This window comes from Lactuca virosa, chromosome 8 (assembly GCF_052849685.1).
Source record: "Lactuca virosa cultivar CGN04683 chromosome 8, Lactuca_virosa_CGN04683_v6, whole genome shotgun sequence".
Taxonomy (NCBI): domain Eukaryota; kingdom Viridiplantae; phylum Streptophyta; class Magnoliopsida; order Asterales; family Asteraceae; genus Lactuca; species Lactuca virosa.
This window is the reverse complement of record NC_136433.1, coordinates 27,894,248-27,907,023: the sequence shown is the minus strand read 5'-3', so window position 1 is coordinate 27,907,023 and position 12,776 is coordinate 27,894,248. Positions and strand designations below refer to the sequence as shown.

Here is a 12,776-nt window from a genome sequence, read left to right as displayed (position 1 = left end):
TCACGTATGAATTTCATTGACCAAACGGGTAACCAGTAATAAAACGAAGAAATCCTAATTTTAGTAGGTAATTTGTCACTTTAGTGAGGTCAGATGTACAAAAATTAGTTGAAGAACATTTTAAAACCAAATGGAAAACATTCTTGTGCTTCTATGTCAATAACCATTTTTCAATTAGATTAGAGATCGAGAAGGTAGATCTACAACAGGTGATTCATCTAAAACCATTATTTAAGAAGAAAAAAATGTATAAATTCAATCTCTCATTTCTGTTTCATACATCAAACTGAATCTGATCTAAATTTGTTTCCCTGGCTTAACTATATTGTTTATAGTACGATAAGGAAAAGAAAATGTGCATCTACATACAACTGTACAAACCAAACCCAATATCTCTTAAGTTATTTGTTATAAAACCAACCAACAGGAGCATCATGCCCAAAAACAAAAGATTTTACTTGAGGGATTGGCCTTATGATTATAGCTAGAAGGGAATTTATTGTTGTAGGCTAAAAATGTTCTGAATTGGAGTCTTTTGTACACCATCCGTCTTAAAACTAGTAGATTTTGGCAACTTCAAGACATGGCTGTCACCACCTTCTCAAATCATGCTCGTGTCCATTTGTTCACTTACAAATTTGAATTCAGAAATTTCACCCCCTTCACATTTCATGTCACATACCCAATTGGTTATTGTCAAATGTAATGGATTCTTCTTTTTTCCATGTCGGTTGATGGTTTACCCGGAGAGTCAGTTGAACCTTCCTATGAGACGTCATTGACTTCATTTTGTTCCCCGAGTCTCCCCTTTCTCTGGAGAACACATATTGTTATGTTAGCTCTATAATGTTTCTTTTAGACATTTTGTCAAACACCTAATGTGCAAAAATAAAGAAACCCATCTACATAGAATCAAGTAAGCCTGATAATACCCAAGTAAAGATGAAATAGTAGAATTCATGGCCCGAATCAATACCATCAATAAACTCATAGTTCTAAAACACATAAATGAAAGAAATTTATCAAAAGCTATCAAAATTGTGAAGAAACTACCTGAAACCTGGTTAGGGTAGACACAACGCAAACGATGGGAGAATTTATGTTAAAATCTATAATAATGACGACGATGAGAGTAACTATTCGCTTCAAAAAACCCACAACCCAAAATGTACTTGAATTCCCTTGCGAAATGGTTTCAAATGGAGAAGGATTCTTGGTGGCAGAGTAACAATTGAGCAGAGAATCCACTGGAAAATATTGAAAATGTAAAGAACTTCTCTTATTGTTAATGATTTTGTGTTAATTGAAGGACCTTCATTCGTGGATAGAGTAGTCGACTTTTGCAGATTGATATTTGCCCTGAGGAAGAAACAATGCAACAACATCGTCCTTGTTCAGTCTGATTAATTCATAATTAAAACTAGAGTGGTTTCCCGTGCGTTGCACGGGACGGAAGGTGTTCGTTTTGTCAAATGAAATATGTTGCTTGCATTGATATCCAAGTAAAGTACATTGCTATTATGTGTAAACCGCCATCGATCGGATGAGCAGAAATGCAATGTAAGTCATGATAGTAAAAGAAGTACAATGCTATATTTGAATAGATTTTCAAAAACAATGAAAACACAGTCTTATATCCGGGTAGTTTTAAATGGAAGTACAATATAATCTACAACAAATGTAGAAAGAACATTCTATTGATGCGAAAAAACAAAAAAAAAAATTCAGCTTTTGACCAATTTACCAATCAACTTGCATCAGCTCCTTTTACCCCAGTAGAAAGGTCATATGTTCTTCCTTTGTCCAGGGAGCTCCTGCAATTCCATAAACAACCATCTTATACTGGTATCACTAATAATAAGAGTACGAATAATGTAACTGGTACGACTTAAAAGAACAAACTCTAAAATTAACAATTTTGATTGAATTTATGGCTTGTTCTGTTATGTTTCCGATTTTTCTGTAAGAATTTTGTACATATCATCATGTCATCATATCATCATGTCATCGTATTTATAAAAAATGAAAATCATAAAATAGCTGATGAAAAAATAGATAAAAAATCACCTGCGGTTGCGAATGTCCAACATACTTGCATTAATCGAACTGGCATGAGTATTTTAAAATAACGGGATCCATCTAAGGATCCAACATATAACACCTTCCAAAAAACATCAGGGGCTTAATACCTAATTTTTTTTATAAAAAACAATACTACAATGGTTGAATCTATGTAAGAAATAATAAGTAATTTCTATTACAGTCCATTAACACCAAGCTAAGAACCTTCATACATGCATCAAATAATTAAAAGAAACTGAAAAAGAATGGAAGACAATAAATTATGGAATCCATTACTAAATAACTTTTTATGAGATCATACGCACATTTGAAAACCAATGATGAACAAAAATGATATTAACAACCTTAACTTACCCATTCTCACCATCAATGAAAAGAAATCGATTTGCCAAAGGTGCAGGACCCAGCTTATGTGGAAAAAGGGTTGGATTGAAAATGGAAATAACCAAGGGGTAATCTTGTAATTATTTTTGGATTTTTTTTATTTGCTTTTGATTACATTTGTTTTTTATTTAAGTTCCCATTTCAGCAAGTGTGTCTGTTTGTTAAACTTGCTATTATTCTTTTATCTAGTAATAAGAAATAAAAAACAAAAAAATACATACATCAGTCTTCACAGTTTAACTTCTTTTCACCATTTAGTATGAAAAATGTCATTGAATATGATTCTCACGAAGATGAAAACTGAATCGAATTATAGGTATTTACAAAACAATATGTATGCACTTGTTTTTGTTCGTCAAGGTAAAAAAAAGAAAAAACAAAATTAGAAAATTAGGATTAGAAATCGAGCTTTTAAAAGTTGAAAATTATTAACAAATTAAACAAAACCAATCTTTTTTAAATGACAACCTTTATCTTTTATCCTTTTTTTTTTTTTGGCAAATTACTCAATACGGGTGTCTTTAAAAACATCACAAAATCAAGAATCGAGATTAATGAATGTGAAAAAATAAGATTTTTTATGCTTACTTCCACTGCTTGAAGCTCCATTCCCATCGTCCCTTCATTCCACGGAATTAATGATTCTGTCTGTAGGTTGACTGTAAAGCACCAGGTCCAGGCTTCCCATCCACCTCATAATTGTTATTTGAATTTGTAGCCAAAATGTTCTTGTAAAAAGATGTAACTGGAGGCCAACCCACCACTTGTGCCCTCTAAAAAAAGTTAGCAATAGGGGTATTTTAGTGATTTCATTCAAATGGAGTTTCTGTATTTGGATTGCACTTACTTAGCAGCAAGAGGATAGGAACTGTTAACTTTGTTAAGACAACTTCCATTCCTGATTCTACAATCAAAACATCAACAGTTTCTTTTCCAACGCACTCAAGAATTTTCACCCCCTTACCATGTCGTAGTCGCTTCTGAGTTACAGACACTTTTATTCATTTCTTCCCGATCCTTCTATTGTCTGACAAAAGGGGAGAGAAAATGTTGTAATCTAGGTATCCCAGAATGACCTTTATTATCAGTAAAACTGCATAATATATTAATATTACCCACAATTAGTAAATAAATAATTATGTATTTTTCTTTTTTATTTAAGTTATTTATGATTAAAAAAAATAAAAACCTACTTGAAACTTGCTCTCTGTAAAGGCGTCCCTCCTACTGCAGCTGGGACTCTTCCTCATAGGGAGTTCCCATTCAGATTCCTAATTAAACCAAATTTGTTAAAACAATAATTCATATGTTTTATATAATTATATATTTATATTTATTGTTAGAGAAAAGAATCTTACAATATTCGAAGTGATGTTAAACCTCCAAGGCTTTCAGGAATGGATCCATTAAAGAAATTGTATGAAAGATCCCTGTTTTATATACAACAAAATATATTTTATTTAACCATTTCATAACTAAAATATATATATATATATATATATATATATATATATATATAACCTCTTTTCACACAACAAATCAAATACTCATTTTTCATTCAAATGAGAATAAATTATACTGACAATAAATTATACTCACAATACTGACAATAAATTATACAACAAAATATCTTTTATTTAACCACGTTAGCAAGCATTCCCTGCAATTAACCATAAGAAACATCACCTGTCATCGAAATGAACAAATGTCAACCACAATGACAGTGTTAAGGTTATAAACTCGAAATTTGTACGTAACCGGTGAATCCTAGCCCTCCTTTGGCCCTGATTCATACACATACATCAAGAATCAACCAAAAGATAACTAACATACAATGGATGATTTACATGTGTACAGTTTGCTAAATGAAGAAGCTTACAGGTGTTTCACCCTTTACTACTGGTGGAGCATATTCAGGATCAGTGGGCTCAGCAAAGTGGGTAACAAATTGGGCCATGCATTTTCAAATGAAAATAGAAGCAAATCAATTAGATTTTTCAACCTACAATGTATGAATTAGAATTTAAATAGTATAACATGTATGACATACCTGTGTATGGTGGACATTTTCTCTTCTCAGGAGGTGGTTTGTACTCCAGAGGAGGTCGTCGCTCAAAAAGCTTTAACAGATTATTTCAAACATCCCAAAATAAGTCCGCAAAGTTGAAAAAAATAGATATGAGAAATTACAAACCTGAAAACTTCGGTAGCATTAGTTGCATAAACAACTGTAGAGGCAGCTCGAGATGCAGATAGAACTGCAGCTTCTTCATTGTTTGACTTTTTAAACTCCTGTATAAACCAGTAATACAGTAAATTAATGAAAAGAAATTAAATGGAAGAGTGACCTTAGTGAAGCAAAGAAGGAAGAGAAGTGATTTAGGATTTAATGGATATTGTGGTTACCGGTCGTTCTGAAGATGGTTCGATCGGTGGCAGACATCCTCGTTCCTGACTTTTAGGGTTTTTTGGTAGCAATGTTTTTTGTTGAGAGAAGCCTCCGATGCTGCATCGTCCACGATGGCGACATGGTGGAGCAGCTGCAGATAAAAATCGATCTAAAAAGATGAAAATCGTGGCTGTAGAACTTCACATACCTTCAAAATTGAAGCCAGAAACCTGAAAATTGTGAAGTCGTCGTGGGTTGCCGAATGATTGGAAACGCTTGAATTTTTTTCAATTAATGGTAATACTTGATGGTGGTGTCTCGATCGTAACAGGTAAGCCAGAAGGTGGAGAAGAAGCGCCTTGGCATCGTGTACTACAACTGTGATTGAAGAAAGCGAAAGTCGAATGAGAAACAGGAGAAGAGGGGATAAGAATGGAGAAGCATCTGAGGCGGTTGATCGGTGGACAGATTAACCCCAGAGAAGAACACGTGAAGAGGCACTAATCAGAATCTGATTGGGTCGAGAAGCGGTGAAGCTAAGCAGAAACAACACGTCTCCACCAAGATTATAAAAAATGGCAAAATATACCCCTAAAAGAAAGAGGCCAATAACAAATGCAACTACAGGGACTAAAAGAGACAAATAACCTCCTTATATATAAATTAACAGAGACACACAAACAAAAATAGAAGGACCAGAAATGTAATTTAAGGGACCAAAACTGGCCAAAATGTTTCAGGTTAACTGTTCCTTTTGTTCACAATTTTAATATATATATAATAATGGTTTAAATTAAGTCTTTTACTTAGAAGACTATTTCGGTTATATCCTATTCAATTTTGAATTTTAATATATTTTTTAATATTATATTAGTTTAATTTTAGTTAAAACTAGGAAAGTGCCCATGCTTCGCATGGGTTGGAAATAATTTAAAGTTTCTTAAAAAAAAATTGGTTGGAAATAATTTAAAGTTTTCTAAAAAAAATTGGCACAAAAGTGACAATTGTCAAAGTTTAGTGGCGTTAGTGTAAAAAATCTTCAAACTTTAGTGCCAAGAGTGTAAATAAATAAAAGTGAAAGTTTTGTGGCAAAAGTGTAAAGAAATAAAAGTAAAAGAATCATCGAACTTTAGTGCGAAGAGTGTAAATAAGTAAAAATGAAAGTTTTGTGACAAAAGTGTAAAGAAATAAAAGTAATGTGGAAAAAATATGAATTGGAAAAGGTTTCTGTTAAACCAAAAGTGTAAAGAAATAAAACTAAAGTGGTAAAAGTATGAATTGGAAAAAGTTAAGGCAAAAGTGTAAGCACATAAAAGTAAAGTGGCAAAAATATGAATGGGGAAAAGTTAAAAATGGCAAAAATATGAATTGGAAAAGGTTAAGGCAAAAATGTAAAAAAAATAAAAGTAAAGTGTCAAAAGTATGAATTGGGAAAAGTTACTGTTAAAACTATCCATATGCTTTAATATATATATATATATATATATATATATATATATATATATATATATATATATATATATATATATATATATATATATATATATATATATATATATCAGCAATCGAAATTTAGTAAATTAAATAATTATTTAATTAAATAAATATGGATATTAAATGATTTCCATAATTATATGTATATTAAATGATATCCATAATTATAATTCTTTTTTTATGGAAACTAATTAAATCCGTCATTAATGTCAACAATAACATTCTTTCAGAATAAATTTGTATCTATGTTTTTATATATGAGTTCGTATTTTGTTTCAGAACTCACTCACTTAAAATACAATAAAGTTGAATGGAATATGAAGAACGAGAGTGTATTCTACTCTCATTCTGTTGGAATACACTCTCATTCTTCTAGATATGTATTCATTCTTAAAGAATATTATTGTTGACATTAATGACGAATTTAATTAGTTTCCATAAAAATGAATTATAAGTATGTATAACATTTAATATACATATAATCAATACTAAATTCTTATTGGTGCATTCTAGCACACAATAGATGTGAGAAACATTTGAACCTGCCTATATATATATATATATATATATATATATATATATATATATAGGGTTAGGTTATTTTGTTTCTAGTAACTATTGTGTGCCAGAATGCACATATCTGGACTATTGGATGAAATATAATCAAAGGTCATGATCTGAGGGTTTATGATAGTAGAATAGGATAACATGTACCATATAATCACACAAATTTGAGCATAAGGGTATTTTAGTCAATTAACCTATATTAAAAAAGGAAATTTTCGGATTTTTAGGGATAACTAATTCCTTTATTTTTAAAAATATGAATATTTTAAATTAATTTAAAATTAAAAATCCGATTTTATTCTGTCAGAATGATAGAATTTTAACCATAAATAATTAAACATATTTTTCGTTTGTATTCTGTCAGAATGACAGATTGTCAACCATAAACTAGTAAATATATTCTGAAAGAATACAAAAAATCGATTCTTGAACTAATAATATACCAAATAATTACATTGTATGATTGTGATTCATTGAATAATAACAAACATTCTGAAAGAATAACAAGTATAATTCTTAAAAAATAACAACATTCTTAAACAATGAGTGTGATCATTCTTTAATTCATTCTTCAAGCCTTTCCCATCAGGTCTTCAAGCCATTCTTCAAGCCATTTCTATCAGAAATTCATTGCCAAGTAATTTGTAGTGATACACTTGTGTTTGCATTCTGATATGAAAAAAATAAAGAATAAAATTCCAGTTCATTCTTAGAGAACAATCATTGTAAAAGAATAAAATTAAAGCTTTCCTGCCTTTTTTGGTTGTCTAGGTCTGATCAATTTCCAGGATTACATGTGAAGAATATTTCCCTTCTTCATTCTGAAAGAATAGTAGCCTTCTTCAAACTAAAGTCCTCTTTATTTTAAAAGAATATTGCCCTCATTCTGAAAGAATTTTCAGGTTAACATTCAGTTGGTAAAGCAAACAAGTTATATTACTGTAAGTGAAAATCAAAAATTATAAAGTTTGAAACCATTTAAAGCTAAAGTTTGCAAACCTTTAAGTATTACTCAATTAACTAAAATATTAAAAAAAAGAAAAAAAAGAAGAGAGCATGGAAGGAATTTGTTGCAATATCAGCCAAGCTGATGATGATATTCACATACAAACAAACAATAAATCATCACAAATCAAGGAATGTGAATGGAATGGAATGGAAATATGGAATGGAGTCAGTCATTACCTTGAGAAGGTGCAGTAACATAATAAGCAAGACCACCAACTAGATTGGCTTCCAGCACTGAATCAATACATCAGAATAACGAATAAGTCAAAATCATAGAAGGCACCTTGAAGATCCTAGTTTTTAATCTAATCTGAATGTGTGGAGGAGTGAGTTTCAATTACTTGACAGATCAATGAAAACAAGCAAATATGAACAATTCGTACAGAAAAAGATAAAAAAAAACTAATCAGAATATTTAATGAAAAAATTCAGATTTATAAACGAAAAAAATAGTGATCAGAGATAAATTATACCATCGTTTCTAGTAGGGTTCGATCGGTCATGAAGGTCATGCTACCTTTTCCTTAGTATATAGGATGGGATAAACAAATGGGAAATAGAGGCTATCGAGGCTTCAATGATCACGAAAAGCAACCAGCGTAAGCGGAAATAACAGAGGGAAAAGAATCGGAATTCACAATTAAAAGCTACTCTGGATTAGGGCGACGGGAAATCGAGGTCAAACGAAATTTATACCATCAAATTACTTCTCATACCGGCTTTGAAGAGTTTGAAAACAAAATTTGGCATCTGTACTTCTCATACCTGAATCAACAATCCAAGGGACGATCACGGGAATTCGAGGTTTGTAAAGCAAAATCGACCGGTGTGGAGATGATGGTTAAACTGTGAAGCCGGACGGTATCATAGCGGGAAGAAGGGGCGGGAGCCTTCCCGCACGACGGAACACCGCACCGTCGCTGCGGGAGGCGGATGTGCGGGAATGGGGGATGGGAAGATACCTCGCGTTCTCTTTCTCTCTCTGTCATTGGCCAGAGTTTTATTTATTTATTTATTTATTTATTTATTTATTTATTTGTGAAATAGCCGTTTATTAAAGGTAAAAATAATTTTTTTTACCAACGGGTATATGCATTTAAACCCAAATTTTTTTGTTTTTTTTTTTGTTTTTTTTTTTTACCTTTTTAAACACCTATAAATACCCAACTATTTACCTTCAATCAACATTCAAACAAACCCTCTATTCTCTCTATTTTCTTCTCAAAAAAAAAATGAATCCCAACAATCAAACCCCAAATTCTGATCGAAGGAAAAAAAGCCATGGTTCGAGTTTAAACATCCCTACTCGAAACATTTTTGCTATTGATTCATTACCACAAGGAGTTTATCGCCCCCAACTCGATGCTCCCATTCAATCCCAACTACAATTTGAATACCAAAATGTTGGACAATATTACCCGCTCCAAGTTCCAAATGTTACGCCGCAAATGTTTTCAAACTTTGTTGTGTTTCCGGATCAACAATCGTCAAATCAACCTCAACCCCAAACCCAAACTCAAACTCAAACCCAAACCCAACAACAACGCCAACTTTTCGATGAGTTGGATGACTCGGAAGAAGAAGAGATGGTTCCCGAAACTCAACCCACACCACCCCCACAAAGACGTAAAGGGAAACAACAAGCACGCGAGGGTGTCGCACAACCGGGAAGACAAAAGCCGACAGCATGGCTTCCACACGAAGAGCTAGTTTTGGTCAAAGCTTGGACTGACATTTCTGAGGATTCGATTCAAGGAAACGCACAACCGGGAGACCATTTTTGGTTTCGCATTTTAGAACGGTTTCGAGAGGAGCTAGAAAAAGGTGACGACTACCGTACGAAACATCAACTGAATTTGAAGTTTCGAGAAATAGGAAAGGGGGTTTAAAAAATAAACGGGTTGTACAACAACCTAAAAACCCAACGAAAAAGTGGCCAAGGCGACGAACAAATACTTCAAGAAGCTTTGCAGTTTTACCTTGAGGAAGTTGGGAAACCATTCAAGTGGCACGATTGTTGGAAATTATTGGTCCGATGTCCTAGGTGGAAAAAATACGAGCAATATTTTATTTTTGGAGCAAGATTTTTTAGTCTAAGAACATTAACGTAATACTTAAAGTGTATACATATATATATATATATATATATATATATATATATATATATATATATATATATATATATATATTAGTTTATAACCTGTAGGAACCACGGTAACAAACTTAATTAAACTTTTATACTAAAAATTCAAAGTTATTAATCAATTATTTAAAATAAATTATTAATTAAGAGATTTTTTTAGTTATATAAAATTATAATCATTGATTTAAATAAATATGTGAAATTATATTACTTTATAATTTGTATTAATTTTATTTTAAATTTTATTTTAATGATATTAATTTAATCTAGATAGAGTGAGAAATTTAAAATTTAAATATTAAAATGAATAATCAAAGGGTTGACAAATGACAAATATTAATTACGAGATATAATAGTGTGACACGTGACAAAAAAAATATGCATTAATTAAGAGGCCTAATAAGGTGACACGTGTCAAAAGTAGAATAAAACTATTCTTTTATTAGAATATATATATATATATATATATATATATATATATATATATATATATATATATATATATATATATATATATATATATATATATATACTAGCTTATAACCCGTGAGTACCACGGTTATAAAACTAACTAAACTTTCATATTAAAAATCAAAATTATTAATCAATTATTTTAAATAAATTATTATTTAAGAAATATTTTTTAGTTATATAAAATTATAATCGTTGATTTAAATAAATACGTGAAGTTATATTATCTTATAATCTGTATTACTTTTCTTTTATTTTTTAATCTAATGTTATTAATTTAATATAATTAGAGTGAAAAAATTTAAAATTTGAAATTTAAAATGGAAAATGAATTATTAATTTAACTTAATTAGAGTGAGAAATTTGAAATTTGAAATTTGAAATTGATAATTAATACTCCCTCCGTCCCATATTAATAGTCCATGTTTCCTTTTTGGTTTGTCCCAAAATAATTGTCTGCTTCTAAAAATAAATATTTCTTTTACCATAATACCCCTCATTATTAGTTAAATTACCATAAAATTAAATGCAACTACCATAGAATTAAATGCAAGAGAAGGGTAAGACTGTCATTTTATTTAATAAAATTAATGGTAATTAATGTTTTCTTAAACTGTGTGGTTTTTGTCTGTAGACTATTATTTTGGGACGGAGGGAGTAGATTGACACGTGTCATTATAATTAACATATAATATTAATGAAAGTTCTAATAGCATGACACTTGTCAATAGGAGAATAAACATATTTATTTATTAGAATGGGATATATATATATATATATATATATATATATATATATACATATATATATATATATATATATATATATATATATATATCCCTATTCTAATAAAAAAAATAGTTTTATTCTTTTTTTGACATATGTCACCATATTAGGCATTATAATTAATGCATATTTTATTCTTTTTTGATGTGTCACCCTATTATGTCTCATAATTAATGAATGTCAATTGTCAACCTATTGATTCTCTATTTCAAATTTCAAATTTCAAATTTTCCACTCTAATAAATTAAATTAATAACATTAGATTAAAAATTAAAATAAAATTAATACAAATTATAAAGTGATGTAATTTTATATATTTATTTAAATCAATGATTATAATTTTATAAAACTAAAAACAATCTCTTAATTAATAATTTATTTAAAATAAGTAATTAATATTTTAAGTTTTTATTATATAAGTTTAATTGACATTCTAACCGTGGTTCCCACGGGTTATAAACTAATATATATATATATATATATATATATATATATATATATATATATATATATATAATTTTCCCTTTTTATATAGCACTTATTTATTTTATTTTTTTCACTCATAATTAGCCCAAAAATGGATGGATGTTTTTGAGGTCGAAAATCTTTAAATTTATCCCTTCTAATCCTTTTATTTCCTTTCCTGAAGAACAAACACTATTATCTCTTTAAATCCTTTCATTTTATTCTTAAAAAAAACTACAAAACACGGTGTATCTTCAGGGGCGTATCCACCATATGCTTAGGTAGGTCCTAAGACCTACCTAAGTTCTCAATTTCATTTAGAATGTATACAATAGAAAAATTAGGAACTACTTTAGAAAAAATAAAAGACCTACCTTTAGTTTGTTTTTTACAAAAATTTCTTAAAAAACCATTTTAAAAAGAGAAATATATAAGTTATTAGGGCAATTTGTTATTTTAAATTATGAGATTGATAACAAAAGTTAACCACTCTTAATCGGCACTCTCAAAATATTAATAAATAAATAAGTTTTTTTAATAAAATGAAAGCCCACATGCCAAAGACTCTCATTCTCCGTTCGCCGCTTTATCAATGGACTAATAATCAACTAGTTTTTCGTTAAACCGTACGTATTTTTCAGTTATATTTCAATCAGTTTTTTAAAATTTTTAATCGGTGGCACAAGGTACATGAGCCGATTGAACTGGTTCAGTTCTTTTTAAGGTACATGAGCCGACCTGACCCGACCCCAAATGTTGTTGATTTTTTTATTGGTCTCACTTAATTTAGGAACCACGTTATTTTTTGTTCTAGATTCGCCACATTGTATCTTCATGATCTCCGGGTCAATTTATATTTTTATACCCAGTATCTCGTATGCGCGCAGTTTCCTCAGTTTCATAGTAGATCATCCAACTTCACGAAAACAATCATCAAATAACCCGATCCGATTCTCGAAAAAAACATGGACAATAACCATCAAGTAA

General features: G+C 30.1%; 1 long non-coding RNA gene across 9 annotated transcripts; it reads right to left on the bottom strand.

Annotated features, from left to right (window-relative positions):
- Window positions 1-227: 227 nt before the first annotated feature.
- Window positions 228-5,379, bottom strand: LOC145129542 (uncharacterized). 9 transcript variants are annotated; one of them, XR_013717537.1, is made up of 14 exons: window positions 5,086-5,377; window positions 4,873-5,006; window positions 4,661-4,758; window positions 4,517-4,586; window positions 4,346-4,421; window positions 4,153-4,250; window positions 3,825-3,896; window positions 3,660-3,737; window positions 3,314-3,493; window positions 3,055-3,239; window positions 2,068-2,161; window positions 1,745-1,814; window positions 1,054-1,359; window positions 228-813 (listed from the first exon to the last, which is right to left on the bottom strand). It is a non-coding gene; the product is annotated as an uncharacterized LOC145129542 (long non-coding RNA). The 9 variants fall into 9 exon arrangements; XR_013717539.1 differs by having other exon boundaries at window positions 1,054-1,247; window positions 1,313-1,359; window positions 3,314-3,559; window positions 4,346-4,586; window positions 5,086-5,376; XR_013717535.1 differs by having other exon boundaries at window positions 3,314-3,559; window positions 5,086-5,376.
- Between the last annotated feature and the right edge of the window lie 7,397 nt (window positions 5,380-12,776).